Here is a 5,512-nt window from a genome sequence, read left to right on the forward strand (position 1 = left end):
GCTCTCTAGTGGCACACAGTGCATAGTTCAGAGAGTCATCTAACTGACTCTTGATCCATGCATCACACTGTAGCTCACTTAATACAACTGCAGCTAATGGCGTCCTCTCGAAAAAGGTCAGAACATGTTGTTGCTTTGAGCTCTATCATTCAAGTCATATTCTTGTGATTGGTGGCCCAGATGTTGGGCGCCAAACAATCACTTCTAGATTTTCCAGGTGGATTTAAAGGGACATCAAATGGAATAGTTAAGTAAGTAATATTAAAATACACCACAGTGCTGCAGCGGTGTCTCGCTGTGACCACACACAAGTACTGCCAAGAAACAGTGTGGTATCTCACTGTGCACTGCAACTAGACCTACTTCAAAGGCTTATATAAAAAGGATGGCACTTCTTAGCAACAACATCAAAGACTTTAGAATTGTGCAAAAACCGCATCAGAGCAAGAAATAAATATATAAATCTAAACTGAGCATGTTCTATAGTTCACTTGAACTCCATTTTCATGGTAAAGGTATAGAATGGAAGCACTCATGAAATTATTCTGCAAAAACTTTCATCTTGTGGCTAAATCAACCAAAAGGAAGACGTTGGTTGCACCATGTGCTTTATTTTGTCGTTTGATACTTTGGATTTATTTTTGGGAGGTTGATGTTTATTTTTGGGTTCCATTTAGGTTATTTTAGAAAAGTTACAGCAAATAAATATTTCATCTCTACACTGAAATAACGATGTATTATTAAAACTGACTCATCAACAAAGATTATTCTAGAAATTAAAATGTTTTAAAGTATTTTTAAGTATCTGAAACAGCCATAGTTCTATATTACTATAGATATAAAAATCTTTTTAAGGTCCACATTATTAAAAATATGGATTGCAATTTAATCTGAACGTCACAGGCAGGACAGAATGTTTTTGTTTTTTCAATCATTAGCTTGTATTGATTTTACATTTTTTAGGATATAACTGAATATTATGAGCCTGCCGTGTTTGACACCACAGATGTGTGCTTGTGGGAAGGAACTATTGAAGCAAAAGCATTTAAACACTGAAAATATGTCACTTTCAAATGATGTTTCTGGGATTGAAGAAATAAAAATCGAATTTATCTTTGACTTAACAATTAACCTACATGCAAATTCAAACACCTGTCTATTTTGATGTGTCTATCAATGAAGCCGTGTTCATTCTTAGTGTACCTAATCCTGTTAGGTTTTAACAAGCACAAAACGTGAGTGTGATTTTATTATTCAGCTTTGCTTTACTCAAACAGCTTGCTGATTATTTTTTGGCACATATTCATCCAAATTTGCAGAGAAAAAATAATTAAATTCAAAGGTGTGGGAGGGATGAAAACAGAGGATTAAATTATTGTTAACATTTTTAGCAGATTTGTACAAATTTGTGACTTTTTTTCCTCTTGCCCTCTCAAAACAAAACTTTTCCTGACGACTTATTGTAAAAGAAAACACCCACTACTTCTTTCTGCTAATGTTTTTCACAGAGGTGTCAAAATGCTGGATAAAACCTGAGTAAAATTCTCTAAAAACACAGACAGTGTGTGAACAGCAGATGTTCAGAGACACAACCAGACTCTGTTCACATGTGACCACAGAATCATTCACAGGAGTTGTTTTATTCACGCCAGCTTAAATTGTATTACCTCCAAGTATTTGTGGGCAATTATATTCCACCGTGGTACTTATGCAACAATTCCAGTAGAGTTTTGTCTTAGGCTGTTCCTGATTGTCCTACACAATTCAAACCAGTAAGTTTCACCCGGAGAGACAAAAACACCTGTGTGGGCATGGAAATAATTAAAAATGCCTAAAGCAAAACTCAAATAGTGTCTTCCTGCAGAGGGAAGGTGCTGCAAACCACCACACCTAACATGAGATAAAGCACTTACAATCAAAAGAGTTCGTTATTTAGAAAACTGTCCAGTAAAGGTTTTATTTGGATGGGGATTATTTTATTTTCCTTTGTGATAATTACTGCCAGTATAAAAGCAGCAGAAGGCACACGTAGGCAGGTCACATGCTGATGCATTTGCTGTTTGGTTTTAATGCCAAACTAATCGTCTTTTTAAACACTTCAGTGATAAGAATGTCGACATTTAAGATGACAGCTGAGAGCTGAGAATGATTAAAAGTTATATTAAGATCACAAACCATGGCTCACGGCAAGGAAGACTCGCGATGAAGGGGATTTTTTTAAACGTGCCTGCAGCTGGAAACTATGAAAGCAGAATTCAAGGACAAGGATGGTGGACAGTTATACTCGGGGTTCACATCACAGTAAGAGCAAAAACAAACATATATATATATATATATATAAACCAGGACATATCCATGCTTTCTTGTAATCAGAGACTCACGCAGCCCTCGAAGATGACTCATGATGTCACCTGAGTCCGATCAGTCTGATGGGTAAATTTGTTAAATCTCAAAAAATCTACAGTGATCGTGTCATGTCATCTGAAAGACTTCCTCCATCGTAACCTCTCCCCACAAGAGTCCTATTCATCCCGGCTAAATGGGAACAAGAACAAAGCATTTGGGGGCTGCCGCTGCTCCTCATTCTGGGCTCGTACCCTGTCCCAATTCAGAAATAGCTGCTTGTTATCATCCTTCTGATCTTCTTAGGACTGCTGCACATGCTGATAGGACTCAACTCGATAAGTCCACAAAGAGGAAAAACAAAGCTAATGATCTGGGAGATTTAGAGAGTGGACTACAGCTTCTTAGGTTTCACTGATGAAGCTGGTCGAGCCGTTCTTCAAAAGGAATCAGCCTGTTGTGACTGGCAGTGTGTTGTGGTGTGGCTCAGGTGGCGGGGAGCAGCAAGACTATCATTATTTTCCCCAGAACGCGCCACCTGTGACTGAAAACAAACAAATAGTTCCCATGAACTTTGTATGACAGCTGGTATTACAGGTCTAACAAGAGTGACATTTCAGCATTCAACAAGCTGTGGACAGCAACGCTCCTAGGGTACGTATACAACGTTTACCGAGTTTACAGAGAAAAAAGCTTTTCTTTGAAAACAATAAGGGCAATTCCCAGAACAGCAGTAGAACCGCTCAGCCTCAATGAAGAGCTGAAGAAAATATTAACCCGGTAGCAAATATTTACAAGGCAATGACCCAAGGATTGGTAAGAGTGATTTCGAGAAGCATCACAGAAAAATTGGGAAATATATGATTTTGCCGCTGACTACAATAGATTTTTACAATAAAAACATAATGTACGTTTAGTTAACATTAAGATAAATTCACAGAACTGAAATAGTTTTATTATTTCTATTATGAGGGAAGGTTTGTAGGCAGTCCATGCCAACAGATCCAAAAAAGGATAAAATACAAGAAAAACTGCCCCCTCTCTCTTATGTAACCAGGTTCAGGTTGCTACACACACACACACACACACACACACACACACACACACACACACGCGCACACACACACACACACACACACACACACACACACACACACACACAAACATCAAAGACCTGAGTGCAAATAGATGCTCTGTAAACAAGACAAAAACATTTGAGAAATTTCCTAAGTGTATTGTGTGTGTACACTTCAAATAGTACAGAAATATAAAGTTTTATTCAAAATCAATTAGCACAGCTAAGTTTTTTGTATGACTTTCTTCAACCACTCTCTCTTTATTCTGCTCTCCCCACCTATCCTTCCTCAGGATCCACTGATTTCCCTCTTTCCTATTCACTCTCTCTCTCTTTCTTAACATTTTTTCTTTTAAATCGCAATTGCTTATTTTTGCTCATTTTAAATATATTTTTAAAGATTTTCTAAATGTTTTTTTATATTTTTAAATTTTTTTATTTTTTGTTTTTGTGAAGCACATCGAGATTTTTATCTTGAGAGGCGCTATAGAAATGATATTTTCTTCTTCTTAACATTAATTAGCCAACATGTCTGTGTTTTTCTAGTCTTTAATCTATTTTACTGTTGCTTTAAGCTGTATGGTTGTTGATTTCAGTTGTTTTTAGTATTTTAGCTCACGTCTGTGCTGCTTAATGGGTATCTGTTTTCAATTGCACAAAAGCTGTCATACGTGCATACGCACTGTTTATATACTTTACTGTAAGCACTTTTGTCCTCCATGGTTTTTATGGTGCTTTAAAAATGAAGTTATATTGGATTTTCGTTTGGGTTTCGTCCTGGCCATAGAACACTGGACCAGCTCTATACCCTTAGGAGGTCCTGGAGGGTGCGTGAGGGTTCGCACAACCAATCTACATGTGTTTTGTGGATTTTGGAGAAGGCGTTTGACAGTGTCCCTTGGGGAAGTGGGGAGTATGGGTTACCAGGCCCCTTCATACGAGCTCTTAGGCACCGCAGTAAGTCGGGTTCGTTCACGGTGAGAGCTGGACTCCGCCAAGGCTGCCCTTTGTCACCGATTCTGTTCATAACTTTTATGGACAGGATTTCTAGGCCCAGCCAAGGTGGTAAGAAGATCCATTTTGATGGCCTAAGGAACAGGTCTGTATTTTTGCAGATGATGTGGTCCTGTTGGCTTCATCAGAGCATGTTCTTCAGCTTTCACTGAGGTTTGCAGCCGAGTGCGAAGCAGCTGGGTTGAGAATTAGCTCCTCTAAATCCGAGACCATGGTCTTGAGTCGGAAAAGGATGGAATGCCTTCTCCGGGATCAGGGATGAGGTCCTGCCTCAAGGAGGAGTTTAAGTATCTTGAGGTTGTGTTCGCGAGCGAGAGAAGGCTGGAGCAGGAAATTGACAGGCGGATTGGTGATGCGTCTGCAGTGATGCGGGCATTGTACCGGTCAGTCGTGGTGAAAAGAGAGCTGAGCCAGAAGGCAAAGTTCTCGATTTATCGGTCAATCTATATCCTACCCTCACCTTCGGTCACGAGCTTTAGGTAGTGACCGAAAGAACAATATTACGGATACAAGTGGCCAAAATTTGTTTTTTCCGCAGAGTGGCTGGGCTCTCCCTCAGAGATAGGACGAGAAGCTCAGGGGGGCTTGGAGTAGAGCTGCTTCTCCACATCGAGAGGAGCCAGCTGAAGTGACTTGGTCATCTGGTATGGTTTCAGGCACGTGGCGTCCAACCGGGATAAGACCCAAGGGAAGGCCGAGGACACGCTGGAGGGGCTGTTTCTCTGCTGGCCAGGGAACGCCTTAGGATTCCCCCAGGAGAGCTGGTCCAAGTGGCTGGGGAGAGGGAAATCTGGGCCTCTCGGCTTAGGCTGCTGCCCCCGTGACCCGACCCCATAAAAGCGGACAAAAATGGACAGATGGGTGGATTTTCCTCTAAACATGTTTATTGTTTAACTTTGTTCATTGTTTAACTAACAAGTAACTGTTTAACTTTAACTTTTTCTCATTAAATAAATAAAAATAGATCCTGATTTTTTTTTTTTTGGGGTGCGGTAAAACAAAGTCCAGAAAGTAGACAGGGCTAAGGGTAAACAGTAAGCACATGGGACAAATAGAGGCGGGCCGGATGGCGACTACAGG

The sequence above is a fragment of the Nothobranchius furzeri genome, chromosome 1 (genome assembly GCF_043380555.1).
Source record: "Nothobranchius furzeri strain GRZ-AD chromosome 1, NfurGRZ-RIMD1, whole genome shotgun sequence".
In the NCBI taxonomy this organism is placed as follows: Eukaryota; Metazoa; Chordata; class Actinopteri; order Cyprinodontiformes; family Nothobranchiidae; genus Nothobranchius; species Nothobranchius furzeri.